Below are 15,010 nucleotides of genomic sequence, written 5' to 3'. Positions count from 1 at the left end.
GCAGAAATAGATGTTTTTCTGGAACTTTCTTGCTTTTTCCATGATCCAGCGGATGTTGGCAATTTGATCTCTGGTTCCTCTGCCTTTTCTAAAACCAGCTTGAACATCAGGAAATTCACAGTTCACGTATTGCTGAAGCCTGGCTTGGAGAATTTTGAGCATTACTTTACCAGCATGTGAGATGAGTGCAATTGTGTGGTAGTTTGAGCATTCTTTGGCATTGCCTTTTTTTGGGATTGTAATGAAAACTCATCTTTTCCATTCCTGTGGCCACTGCTGAATTTTCCAAATTTGCTGGCATAGTGAGTGCAGCTTTTCACAGCATCATCTTTCAGGACTTGAAATAGCTCAACTGGAATTCCATCACCTCCACTAGCTTTGTTCCTAGTGATGCTTTAGAATACAATATTTATCTTTCTCTTTCTGTCTTACTTCACTCTGTATAACAGGTTCTAGGTTCATCCACTTCGTCAGAACTGACTCAAATGTGTTCCTCTTTTATGGCTGAGTAATATTCCATTGTGTATATGTACCACAACTTCTTTATCCATTCATCTGTCAATGGACATCTAGGTTGCTTCCATGTTCTATCTATTATAAATTGTGCTACAATGAACAATGTGATGCATGTGTCTTTTTCGACCCTGGTTTCCTCAGGGTATATGCCTAGGAGTAGGATTGCTGGGTCATATGGTGGTTTTATTCCTAGTTTTTTAAGGAATCTCCATACCATCTTCCATATTGGCTGTATCAATTTACATTCCCACCAACAGTGGAAAAGCATTCCCTTTTCTTCACACCTTCTTCAGCATTTATTGTTTGTAGACTTTTTGATGATGGCCATTCTAACCAGTGTGAGGCGATATCTCATTGTAGCTTTAATTTGCATTTCTCTAATAATGAGTGATGTTGAGCATCTTTTCATGTGTTTGTTAGCAATCTGTATGTCTTCTTTGGAGAAGTGTCTGTTTAGGTCTTTCTTCCACTTTTTGATTCGGTTGTTTGGTTTTCTGGTATTTAGCTGTATGAGCTGCTTGTATATTTTGGAAATTAATCCTTTGTCAGTTGTTTCATTTGCTATTATTTTCTCCCATTCCAAGGGTTGTCTTTTCACCTTCCTTGTAGTTTCCTTTACTGTGCAAAAGTTTTAAGTTTAATCAGGTCCCACTTATTTACTTTTGTTTTTATTTCTGTGACTCTAGGAGGTGGGTCATAGAGGATCTTGCTTTGATTTATGTCATCGATTGTTCTCCCTATGTTCTCCTCTAAGAGTTTTATAGTTTCTCGTCTTATAGTTAGGTCTTTAATCCATTTTGAGTTTATCTTTGTGTATGGTGTCAGGAAGTGTTCTAATTTTATTCTTTTACATGTACCTGTCCAGTGTTCCCAGCACCATTTATTGAAGAGGCTATCTTTGATCCATTGCATATTCCTGCCTCCTTTGTCAAAAATAATATACTCATAGGTACATGGGTTTATTTCTGGGCTTTCTATCTTATCCCATTGGTCTTTATTTCTGTTTTTGTGCCAGTACCATGCTCTCTTGATGACTGTAGCTTTGTAGTATAATCTGAAGTCAGGAAGGTTGATTCCTCCAGCTCCATTTTTCTTTCCCAAAACTGCTTTGGCTATTCGGGGTCTTTTGTGTTTCCATATGAATTGTGAAATTTTTTGTTCTAGGTCTGTGAAAAATGCCATTGGTAATTTGATAGGGATTGCATTGTATTGGTAGATTGCATTTGGTAGTATAGTCATTTTCACAATATTGATTCTTCCTGCCCAGGAACATGGAATATCTCTCCATCTGTTTATGTCATCTTTGACTTCTTTCATCAGTGTCTTATAATTTTCTGTGTACAGTTCTTTTGTCTCCTTAGGTAAGTTTATTCCTAGATATGTTATTTTTATTGCAGTGGTGAATGGGATTGATTCATCTGATTTTTCTTGTTAGTATATAGAAATGCAAGTGATTTCTGTGTATTGATTTTGTATCCTGCAACTTTGCTAAATTCACTGATTAGCTACAGTAAATTTCTGATTCTATATTTAGGGTTTTCTATGAATAGTATCATGTCATCTGCAAACAGTGAGAGCTTTACTTCTTCTTTTCCAATCTGGATTCCTTTTATTTCTTTTCCTTTTCTGATTGCTGTAGCAAGGACTCCCAAAACTATGCTGAAGAATAGTGATAAAAGTGGACAACTTTGTCTTGTTCCTGATCTTAGGGGGAATGCTTTCAGTTTTTCACCATTGAGAATAATGTTTTCTGTAGGCTTATCATATATGGCCTTTATTATGTTGAGGTAGGTTCCTTTTATGTCTATTTTTTTTTAAGAATTATAATCAGAAATGGGTGCTGATTTTGTCAAAAGATTTTCTGCATCTATTGAGATTATCATATGGTTTTTATTTTTCAAATTGTTACTATGGTATATCATATCAATTGATTTGCATATATTGAAGAATCTTTGCATTCCTGGAATAAACCCAACTTGATCAGGGTGTATGACATTTTTGATGTGTTGCTAAATTCTGTTTGCTAAAATTTTGTTGAGTATTTTTGCATTTAGTTTCATCAGTGATATTGGCCTGTAGTTTTCTTTTTTTGTATTGTCTTTGTTCTGGTTTTGGTATCTGGGTGATGCTGGCCTTGTAAAATGAGTTTGGAAGTGTTCCTTCCTCTGCAATTTTTTGAAAGAGTTTTAGAAGGATAAGCATTAGCTCTTCTCTAAATGTTTGACAGAATTCTCCTGTGAAGCCATCTGGCCCTGGACTTTTGTTTTTTGGGAGATTTTTGGTCACAGCTTCAATTTCCATGCTTGTAATTCGGTTGTTCATAATTCCTAGTTCTTCCTGGTTCAGTATTGGAAGATTGAACTTTTCATTATCCATTTTATTGTTATATAGTCTCTTGTTCATAATAGTCTCTTATACTCTTTTGTATTTCAGCATTGTCTGTTGTACCCTCTCCTTTTTCATTTCTAATATTGTTGATTTGAGTCTTCTTTTTTTCTTGATGAGTCTGGCTTGTCAATTTTGTTTATCTTTTCAAAGAAACAACTTTTAGTTTTATTAATCTTTACTATTGTTTCTTTCATTTCTTTTTCATTTATTTCTGCTTGGATCTTTATGATTTATTTCCTTCTACAAATTTTGGGTTTTTTGTTGTTGTCATTGTTGTTGTTCTTTTTCCAGTTGTTTTAGGTGTAAAGTTAGGTTGTTTATTCAATCTTTTTCTTGTTTCTTGAAGTAGGGTTGTATTGCTATAAATTTCTCTTTTATTACTGCTTTTGCTGCATCCCATAGGTTTTGAGTTGTTGTGTTTTCATTGCCATTTGTTTCTAGAAATTTTTTTTATTTCCCTTTTTATTTCTTCAGTAACCTGTTGGTTATTTAGAAATATGTTGTTTAGTCTGCATGTGTTTGTGTTTCTTACAGTTTTTTCCTTGTAATTGATATCATCTCATAGTGTTGTGGTTGGAGAAGATGCTTGATATTATTTCAATTTTCTTAAATTTACTGAGGTTTGATTTGTGACCCAAAATGTGGTCTACCCTAGAGAATGTTCCATGTGCACTTGGAAGGTGTATTCTTCTGCATTTGGATGGAATGTCCTGAAGATATCAATGAGATACATCTCATCTAATGTATCATTTCAAAATTGCATTTCCTTATTAATTTTCTGTTTTGATGACCTATCCATTGGTGTGAGTGGGGTGTTAAAGTCTCCTACTGTTATTGTGTTACTGTCAATTTCTACTTTTATGTCTATAAGTGTTTGTCTTATGTATTGAAGTGCTCCTATGTTGGATGCATAGATATTTACAAGTTTTATGTCTTCCTCTTGGATTGATCCCTTGATCATTATGTAGTGTCCTTCTTTATCTCTTGTAATCTTCTTTATGTTAAGGTTTATTTTGTCTGATATGAGGATTGCTACTCCAGCTTTCTTTTGCTTCCCATTTGCATGGAATATATTTTTCTATCCTCTCACTTTCAGTCTATATGTGTCTTGAGTCTAAAGTGGGTTTCTTGTAGACAGCATATATATAGGTCTTGTTTTTTTAACCATTCAGCCAGCCTGTGTCTTTTGGTTGGTGCATTCAATCCATTTACACTTAAAGTAATTATTGATATATATGTCCCTATTGCCATTTTCTTAACTGCTTGGGGTTGATTTTGTTGATCTTCTTTCTTCTCTTGTATTTCTTAACTATGTAAGTCTGTTTAACATTTGTTGTAAAGCTGATTTGGTGGTACTGAATTCTCTTAACTTTTGTTTGTCTGAAAGCTTTTGATTTCTCCATCAGTTTTGAATGAGATCCTTGCCAGGTACAGTAATCTTGGTTGTAAATTTTTCCCTTTCAGTACTTTAAATATATCCTGCCACTCCCTCTGACCAGCAGATTTTCTGTTGAAAGATCAGCTATTAAACGTATGGGTTTTCCCTTGTATGTCACTTGTTGCTTCTCCCTTGCTGCTTTTAATATTCTTTTTTTGTGTGTGTGTTAGTCTTTGTTAGTTTGATTAGTATGTGTCTTGATGTGTTTCTCCTTAGGTTTATCCTGTATGGCACTCTTTGTGCCTCTTGGACTTGATTGACTATTTCCTTTTCCATATTGGGGAACTTTTCAACTATAATCTCTTGAAAAATTTTCTCATATCCTTTATTTTTCTCTTCTTCTTCTGGGACCCCTATTACTTGAATGTTGGTGCATTTGATATTGTCCCAGAAGTCTCTGGGACTATCCTCTGTTCTTTTCATTCTTTTTACTTTATTCCACTCTTCAGAAGTTATTTCCACCATTTTATCTTCCAGCTTATGGATTCATTCTTCTGCTTCAGATATTCTGCTGTCAATTCCTTCTAGAGCATTTTTAATTGCAGTAGTTGTGTTGTTTGTCTCTCTATGTTTATTCTTTAATTCTTCTATGTCTTTGTTAATTGATTCTTGCATTTTCTCCCTTTTGCTTTCAAGGTCTTTGATCATCTTTACTATCATTATTCTGAATTCTTTTTCAGGTAGTTTGCCTATTTCCTTATCATTTATTTGAACTTCTGTGTTTATAGTTTGTTCTCTCTTTTGTGTAGTGTTTCTCTGCCTTTTCTTTTTTCTTTTAACTTATTGTGTTTGAGGTCTCCTTTTCCCAGGCTTCAAGGTTGAATTTCTTCTTCCTTTTGGTTTCTGCCCTCTCAGGTTGGTCCAGTGGTTTGTATAAGCTTCTTATAGTGTGAAATTTTGTTTATTTGTTTATTTTCCCCCTGATAGGCAAGGCTGAGTGAGGTGGTAATCCTGTCTGCTGATGATTTGGTTTGTTTGTTTTGTTTATTGTTTAGAGGAGGCATCCTGCACAGGGTGCTATTGGTGGTTGGGTGAAGCCAGATCTTGTATTACAGTGGTTTCTGTTATGTGAGTTCTCACTATTTGATACCCCCTAGGGTTTCAATTCAAGATTATCTGAGTTTTAAAAACGCTTGATAAAAATTATTTAATCAAAGATAGTAAGTGTCCTCGTGATTTATATTCTCTCACAATGCTGCACTGAAAATGTCAGAATTAACTTAGAGCTATAAGAGGGGGAAAAAAGCTTATTTGTGACCTAGTTAGGTAAAAGGATTTCTGTTAAGAACCAATTTTAACTTGATACACACCAATAATGGTGATTTTAGAAATTATATTACATATCTAAATAGAGATTTTAATTTTTATCACCAATACTATATGAATTGGCTGCAAAAAAATAAAAGATTAAAGGGAATATTTTGATATTGATAAACTTAAAACTGCTTTTCAATTTATGCATCACACTTGAATTTGGCATTAATAGTACTGAATTCACCCAAGAGTTAGATGATTTACCTATTTACAGATGCAATTTTGAAATTGACTTGTTTTTAAAAATGAAATGATTCGTTCTTGAGTAGATGAATGAGTTAGTGTGTCAGTGTTGGATCAAATACTAAACAATTTTTGGTCCTCTGGCCAATTATTGAAAATTTTAAATTTTTTTGGAAAAACTTAGTATATATGTCTCCTTTTTCTACTTTAATTTTTATAAAAACTGAAGACAAGGAATTTAGAAAGATGGTAACAATAACCCTGTGTACAAGACAGCAAAAGAGACACTATGTATAGATCAGTCTTATGGACTCTGTGGGAGAGGGAGCAGGTGGGGAGATTTGGGAGAATGGCATTGAAACATGTATAATATCATGTATGAAATGAGTCGCCAGTCCAGGTTCAATGCATGATACTGGATGCTTGGGGCTGGTGCACTGGGACGACCCAGAGGGAGGGTATGGGGAGGGAAGAGGGAGGAGGGTTCAGGATGGGGAACACAGGTATACCTGTGGCAGATTCATTTCGATATTTGGCAAAACTAATACAATATTGTAAAGTTTAAAAATAAAATAAAATTTAAAAAAATAAAAAAAAAAAAACAAAAAAGAAAATGTAACTGCAAAATAGCAACTTATCTAGGAGATTATTATGAGAAAAAGCTTGTGAAATATCTCATTAATAATTTCTATTGGCTACATATAAAAATAGTATTTTGATATACTTTAACATATGTTGGAGAAGGCGATGGCACCCCACTCCAGTACTCTTGCCTGGAAAATCCCACGGACGGAGGAGCCTGGTAGGGCTGCAGTCCATGGGGTCGCTTAAGAGTCGGACACAACTGAACAACTTCACTTTCACTTTACACTTTCATGCATTGGAGAAGGAAATGGCAACCCACTCCAATGTTCTTGCCTGGAGAATCCCAGGGATAGGGGAGCCTGGTGGGCTGCCATCTATGGAATCGCACAGAGTCGGACATGACTGAAGTGACTTAGCAACATATGTTACCAAGATGAATTCAACTTGATTTAAATTTTTTGATTTGACTATGATAAATTTTATTTTATTTTATTTTTTAATTAGTTTTAAAATTTTTTAATTATTATTATTTTTTTACTTTACAATATTGTATTGGTTTTGCCATATATCAACATGCATCTGCCACGGGTGTACACGTGTTCCCCATCCTGAACCAAAGCTTGGGACTGGTGCACTGAGATGATTTGACTACAATAAATTTTAAATTATACATGTGTCTCTCATTACTTTTCTGTTAGAAAATACTTATCTATCAGAAAATAAGAAAAGTCTGCCTCACCTCAAATATACTGTCTCAAGAGATGAAATATCCTTTATATATTTTCATTTGTGCCTTTTGTGGCCTAACATGTCTAAAGATATACTGTCTAAATATTTTCAGTTGATGCAGAAGCTCATTAAGTATCTGTCCCTGATTATCTAAACTTTTACGTAAAGATATATATAGAGTTACATTTCTATAATTCTGTATAGTTTCTCTTTATGTATATACTATCCACTTTATAAGATATTTTACACATAAAAATATAGCACTTTCAAATTTTAGAGAAACTCCTGATTTTCTATTAGCATATAGTGAGCAAAAAATTCATTGTTCTAATTAAATATGCCTTTACAATTTTACAGTCCTTAATTTTACCCTTCATTCTTCATGTGTGGACTAAAAGTCACCAAACTAATGTTTAATGTATTAAAAATATTTTGTTATCCTTTTGTTAAATTAAGGTACCTCTAAGTAAACACCTGGTTCCCAAGATGAAAATATAAGCAAATTACAAAACACAATTTAGGTATCATTAAAATGTTCTCATAAGGTTGTAGGATTTTTAGAGTCTATAACTGTATGCATCCTGTTGTTGACCTCAGTTTTCCTAAGAAAGCACATCTCAAAAAAGAGAGCATGGATAGTATCATAATTTCTACTTCCCTGAGGAGAAAATAGCTGCAATATTAAGGAGCATTCATATAAACAAAGTGTGAACTGCACAAATGACTTAATGTATCTCCTTTTTTGTGTGCCTGAGTTCAGCTATAATGGACTAATTTTTTCTTTCACTAATACTCCTGCCCAAGAATTAAGGATCTGTTCGGTTGAATTGTTATAAATGATTACAAAGACATAGGAGAAAGAAAATACATATCCCAAATTCAAAATTAATACCTTAAGTTATTAAGGCTAACATCTAAAAGTTAGATGCCAAGTGAATAATTATAGCAAGATCATTGTGTGTGACAGCAACCTTGGTCATCAGCTACAGTTTGAGAGTCTGAATGATGATAGAATATCATAGTCCCTTTATCAAAGAATGGGAAAGCTAAAAGCTTCCTGGTGCAGCTGATTGGTTTCAGTTTCTAACAGGGAAATCTTTATCTCCTAATTGAATTCAAATTGATTTTTCAGCAATGATATTTCTGAGTTGATGATTAAGATTCTGGAAGGCTCCCAAAAAGTAAAGAGCACACATAATAAAACAACTTACTATTATTATATCTTAATGCAGTAGTTTTCTTCTGATTACCTTTCACTGAGAATTGTCTGATCACTTTGATCATTTAATAACTAGTGGTTATAACTAACACACCTGTAGTCTACAATGTGAAAAATTATATTGACTTGTCATTTATCTGCTCCTACTCTCACTCACATATCCCAAGACTCACTTTCATATTTACTGTATGGAAAGCTGATAGAGCACAAAGACAATTCATTTTGTAGTTGTCTTAGAACTTGGGGATTTCCTAAAAAGCTTAACATTTATAAGTGTAGGCTATAGTTACAGCTGTAAGTTACAAAGTAAGAGTTAGGATATCCATCAATACAACATTCAATACTCTAGGCACTGCCAAATTTTAATAACAAACATTTTGAGAAATTAATAGAACAAAATCAAATAAAATAAAATTGTATCTATCTAAAACAGATACAATAATATGATATATTCACGGGTTTTATTTAAGTCAATCCTCCTGAGTGTAGAGAACATAATTCATTGTATGTGGTAAGAATGAATAAAACCAAGTACAAAATAGGTATGATGATTTTAGAGTGTGAATGGTAATCTGGAAGCACACTTGATGGGGAGGAGGAAATCATCTGCTAGCAACTGTTAGGGTTGGGGATTCATTGAGATTTCCCTAACCAATTTAAACTTGGCCTAATATATACCCATAATATGCAAGAGTGAGGGATACAAGGTACTAAAAATAAAGTGATATTAATATATCAGCTGATCTCTTAGATAAAAATAAATGTAACCATCTGTTGCTTCTGTAGATTCTGTTAGCATAGTGATGTCTTGATCAATGATGCAAATATAGTGAACACATGCAGTTCCCAATTCACATAAGGAATGAGAGTCTCAAAGTTTTGTAATCAGTTTGGTGTAAAAATTTGGATTAAGTATTTTCTCTTTGGTTTCCTCTATCAAAATCTTGGAGTAGTATTGCACAAAATAGAAACTCCTTGATGTAAATACGTGTCAAGACAGTGTTTGCTATGATAATAAGGATGATAAAGAAAAAGAGTCTTTGTAAGACTATCAGTCAGGGCATTTACATGTAAGGAAGAGCACAATTGATGCTTATTGTAGCTGACTGTAGTTTCTGACATATTCAGAAAAGCAACTGTTGTCTTCTTATACCTGCTTATGTCAAGAAATCCAACCAGATCAGATCAGATCAGTCGCTCAGTTGTGTCCGACTCTTTGCGACCCCATGAATAGCAGCACACCAGGCCTCCCTGTCCATCACAAGTTCCCAGAGTTCACTCAGACTCATGTCCATCGAGTCAGTGATGCCATCCAGCCATCTCATCCTCTGTCGTCCCCTTCTCCTCCTGCCCCCAATACCTCCCAGCATCACAGTCTTTTCCAGTGAGTCAACTCTTCGCATGAGGTGGCCAAAGTACTGGAGTTTCAGCTTTAGCATCATTCCTTCCAAAGAAATCCCAGGGCTGATCTCCTTCAGAATGGACTGGTTGGAACTCCTTGCAGTCCAAGGGACTCTCAAGAGTCTTCTCCAACACCACAGTTCAAAAGCATCAATTCTTTGGCGCTCAGCCTTCTTCACAGTCCAACTCTCACATCCATACATGACCACAGGAAAAACCATAGCCTTGACTAGCCGGACCTTTGTTGGCAAAGTAATGTCTCTGCTTTTGAATATGCTATCTAGGTTGGTCATAACTTTCCTTCCAAAGAGTAAGCGTCTTTTAATTTCATGGCTGCAGTCACCACCAAACTAAAAAACCTAAAACATGTTAGTTACTCAGTCGTGTCTGACTCTGTAGCCCACCAGGTTCCTCTGTCCATGGAATTCTCCAGGCAAAAATACTGGAATGGGTTGTCATGCCCTTCTCCAGGAGGTCTTCCTGACCAAGGGATTAATCTTGGGTTTCCTGCATTGCAGGCAGATTCTTCACTGTCTGAGCCACCAGGGTCTAGCTATATCACTTTACCCTAACTAACAATTATTGGAAAAGATAAAGACAGGAGAGGACAGGGACAAATATTACTGGAATCTCATTACTTGTCTAATAGATCTTCTTTCTTATTATGTGTGCTAAGTCACTTCAGTCATGTCCAACTTTTGCAACACTATGTATCATAGCCCACCAGGCTCCTCTGTGCATGGAATTCTCCAGGCAAGGATACTGGAGTGGGTTGCTATGTCCATCTCCAGGCTATCTTCCTGACCCAGGGATCGAAACTGCTGACATTGGAAAGTCCACTTATTAGTAGGTAATAAGAAGACTGCAGGACTTCCCTAGTGGCTCAGATGGTAAAGAATCTGCCTAGGATGAAGAAGAACCAGGTTCAATTCCTAGATCAGGAAGATTCCCCTGGAGAAGGGAATGGCTATCCATGCCAGTGTTCTTGCCTGGAGAATTCCATGAACAGAGGAGCCTGGTGATCTGCAATCCATGGAGTCACAAAGAGTGACAATTGAGCAACTAACACATTCACTTTCATTTTCAAGAAGACCATAAATATAATACATTAATTTTAAATGGTGAGCTTGGGCAAGAAGCCAAGTAAATATGGAGAGAATAAAATTCAGGACAAGGGCAACAGTTAAGAGTTGTGCTCAAGGGTATGGTAGCCATTAACCACATGTGGCAATGGAGCACTTGAAATGTGGCTAGTAGAGCTGAATATTAAATTTTTAACCTAATGTATTTATAATTAAATTATAAAAACTCATACTTGATTTGCTTATTCACAAAACTTTAATTATATTTAGTACAATTTGGTTATGTGAATCTACTTTTCAACTGTAAATTTTCTAAAATGCATATAGATTAAATGTTACCAAAATTTTTTAGCATATAAATTGTGATATGCTATTGTAGAGTACATATCCAATTTCAAATTTAGTATAATAACACAAAATATTACATTAATAATTTTTTATGATTACAGGTGGAAATTATAATATTTTACTTTTAATTGAGGTATAACTGATTTTAAGTGATAATATTTTAAATATATTAGGCTAACTAATATATTGTTAAAATTACTTTTACATATTTCCTATGACTTTGTGACATGGATTGGATGCAAAGAATATGTGAGAAAATTATACTTTGGAGTTAAATGAGATGTTCATATATGAGTAGAGAGTTTGGCAGCTTATGCACATGAAGATGGACTTACACTATAGGTATGGGTAGGTGGAAAATTTAATGGAGAGATGGAGAAAACAGAGAACCTCGAAGAACACTTTAGTTGGTGAGATGAATCGATCTATAAGAGCATTAATGCAAGGACAGATATTTTAGTCAAGCAATTTCTCACCCTGATATTCTTTCCCTCCTAGTTTTGCAAGAAAGCAACAGGGGATTAGAGGTTGGTAATATACATAAATCATCTATTTTTGTATACTCTCATGGTAGTCAGATACTAGGACTCTACTGGAGTAGAATATAAAAGTGAACCTAAACAAGCTGAGATCGATGCCAGCTTTCTTCCAATCTGAGTAATGAGGGAAAAACATACAGTTTGGGATACTGGGCATTAGAGTAATTAAAGATAAATTCAGTAATTAAAATAATGACCCATCTCTAGTCTAGATCAAGTTTCATATAAATTTAAACTATATGATAACCTCCTCAACTTAACCACCCCAAACTAAAAACATTTTGTCATCTCAGGAAATAAACATTTACAGAATAAAATATTATGGTCCAGGTTTCTCAGTTCATTCTTATAAAATGGCTGGATTGAAGCTTTAAAACACACACACACACGCACAAGGAACCAGGTGAATGTGTCCAAAACTCAAAAGAAAACACATTATCTTATACGTTTGGATGATTCAGGTATTTTAATTACAAGTCCTTAAAAACAAGTTTTACAGAGTTTAAGTATTTTTAAGAACAATTTTCCTGTCCTTGTTGTTCAGTCACTAAGTCCAGTACTTTGGCCACCTCATGTGAAGAGTTGACTCATTGGAAAAGACTCTGATGCTGGGAGGGATTGGGGGCAGGAGGAGAAGGGGACGACAGAGGATGAGATGGCTGGATGGCATCACTGACTCGATGGACGTGAGTCTGAGTGAACTCCGGGAGTTGGTGATGGACAGGGAGGCCTGGCTGCTGCGATTCATGGGGTCGCAAAGAGTAGGATACGACTGAGCAACTGAACTGAACTGAACTGAAGACTGGAGCATGCCAGGCTTCCCTGTCTTTCACTATCTTCCAGAGTTTGCTCAAACTGATGTCTGTTGGGTCAGTGATGCCTATCTAACCATCTCATCCTCTGCCTCTCTCTTCTCCTTTTGCCTTCAGTTTTTCCCAGCATCAGAGTCTTTTCCAATGAGTTGGCTCTTCCCATCAGGTGGCCAAAGTACTGGAGATTCAGCATCAGCATCATTCCTTCCAGTGAATATTTAGGGTTGATTTCCTTTAAGATTGACTGGTTTGATCTCCTTGCAGTCCAAGGGATTCTCAAGAGTCTTCTCCAGCACTACAATTCAGATTTTCCAGGCTAGGATTTTCCAGATAAGAATACTGGAGCAGGATGCTATTTCCTCCTCCAGAGGATCTTCCCAACACAGGAATCTCTTGTATTTCCTGTATTGGCAGGTGGAATCTTTACCAATAGCATGACCTGAGAAGCCCCTATCACTGTCCTTATTCAAACCAAATAAAGTATCCATATTTTCACTCTAAGAAAACACACATAGCTCACTAAACTATTAGGGTATTAAGGACTGAAATGGAAATGCAGAGAGACTAAGATGATCACTGACAATAACAAGCAAAAGGGAGGGGATATATGTATACCTATGATAGATTTATGGAGAAGGCAATGACAGATTTATGTTGAGGTTTGACAAAAAACAACAGAGTTCTGTAAAGCAATTATCCTTCAATTAAAAAATAAATTTTAAAAAACATAAGTATAAAAAAAATCTACAACCTTCAAGTAACTCTAATTTTTCATAAAATTGTATTTAGAAACTTTTACTAGCAAAAAATAATTGAAGTAGAATTCCTTTATGTATGTATGTGGTATCTCTCAAAGATACTTAAAGAGAAAATAGTTCTAAATTTACATCAACCTTAACTTCTTCTCTTCCTTTCTCTTTTTCTCTATCCCTGTTAATCCCCTCCAGCTAATACAGAAAATTTTACTAAAGACAACTTTCAAACATTTCAATTTTTAGCCTCCCAATTTCTCTATGACTTCAGTTTATCAGCTGTTGTTGTTGTTTTTTTTTTTTAATTTGGACATATGGCTTAGACATTTTTATTTTATTCTGTCAATATTGCAAATTCCTTGAAAGAAAGGATAGCATGGAATTTACCTAACAAAGAAAAATTTCCCTATTTCAAAGACTAGTCTCTTTTTCTGGGGAGATAATTATTCCAGTGTGTTTCAGTTCAGTTTAGTCTCTCAGTCATATCTGACTCTTTGCAAACCCCATGGACTGCAGCACACCAGGCTTCCCTGTGCATCACCAACTCCCAAAGCTTGCTCAAACTCATGTCCATGAAATTGGTGATGCTATCCAATCAGCTCATCCTCTGTGGTCCCCTTCTCCTCCTGCCTTCAGTCTTTCCCAGCATCAGGGTCTTTTCCAATGAGTCAGTTCTTTGCATCAGGTGGCCAAAGTGTTGGAGCTTCAGCTCAATACTTTCAATACTTCCAGTGTGTACAATTCCATATTATCCCAGTTCTAGTGAGGCATTTTGTGTTTACCATCCATGTTGGAAATCAGGTTTCTAGACTTATATTGTACATACCCAAATTCATACACTTGTTACATTTGACTTTTCAAATTTCACTGAATTAATGTTTTGAATAACCTTGCATATAGTACAATACATATTGTATGTCATACGTTGATATATATATATATATATACACACATATATATATGTATACATATGTGTATGTATACAGAGGTTGGTTGGCCAATAAGAAATTATATTTATCAAGATTTTATATGTTCCATGTTCTGTTCTAAGATTTTTATATACATCAAGTTATTTAGTATTTATAATAATGTAAAATACAACTTATTGATGTTGTTTTTGCACATGAGAAAGCTGAGACTCAGAGAGATCAAACTTCATTAGTACTTATGTGAGAGAACCAGAGACGAAATAAGGAAATTCTGATAACTGCTTAGTCTAGCATGTAAGACACTGAGCCCTAGGTATGAGTCTTAGTTTTCAATTTTATTCACATACAATAATGTTTACTTTAATATTATAAACAAATATTACCAAGTACGTCTTGTGAGAAATGAGCAGCTAAGGTGTCCTGGAAAAGATTGAGAATGATAAGAATGAGATAAAGTAAAGGAATATAGGTAGTACTTTTTAAAAGAGGTACAAACTAATTAGAAAGAATTAATAATTCTATATTAACCATTTTAATCTATATTAAGGATTTTTTTACATATTTTGTTTGCATCCTACACATTCAACCATTTTCTATATTTGCTAGGGAAAGAGATGTGCATGCTGTATACAGGTATTAAACTGAAGCATTAATTATTACATTTTCTGCTTAAATTTCAAGGTTTTATCTAAACTTGTTGACCTTCCTTTCTGTTATCATAATCATTTTGTATTTCTTTCCACCTATTTCACTTAGTAAGGAACTACAGATATAA

The sequence above is a fragment of the Bos indicus genome, chromosome 8 (assembly GCF_029378745.1).
Source record: "Bos indicus isolate NIAB-ARS_2022 breed Sahiwal x Tharparkar chromosome 8, NIAB-ARS_B.indTharparkar_mat_pri_1.0, whole genome shotgun sequence".
Classification (NCBI taxonomy): Eukaryota; Metazoa; Chordata; class Mammalia; order Artiodactyla; family Bovidae; genus Bos; species Bos indicus.
Note: the sequence above shows the minus strand (reverse complement) of the source record.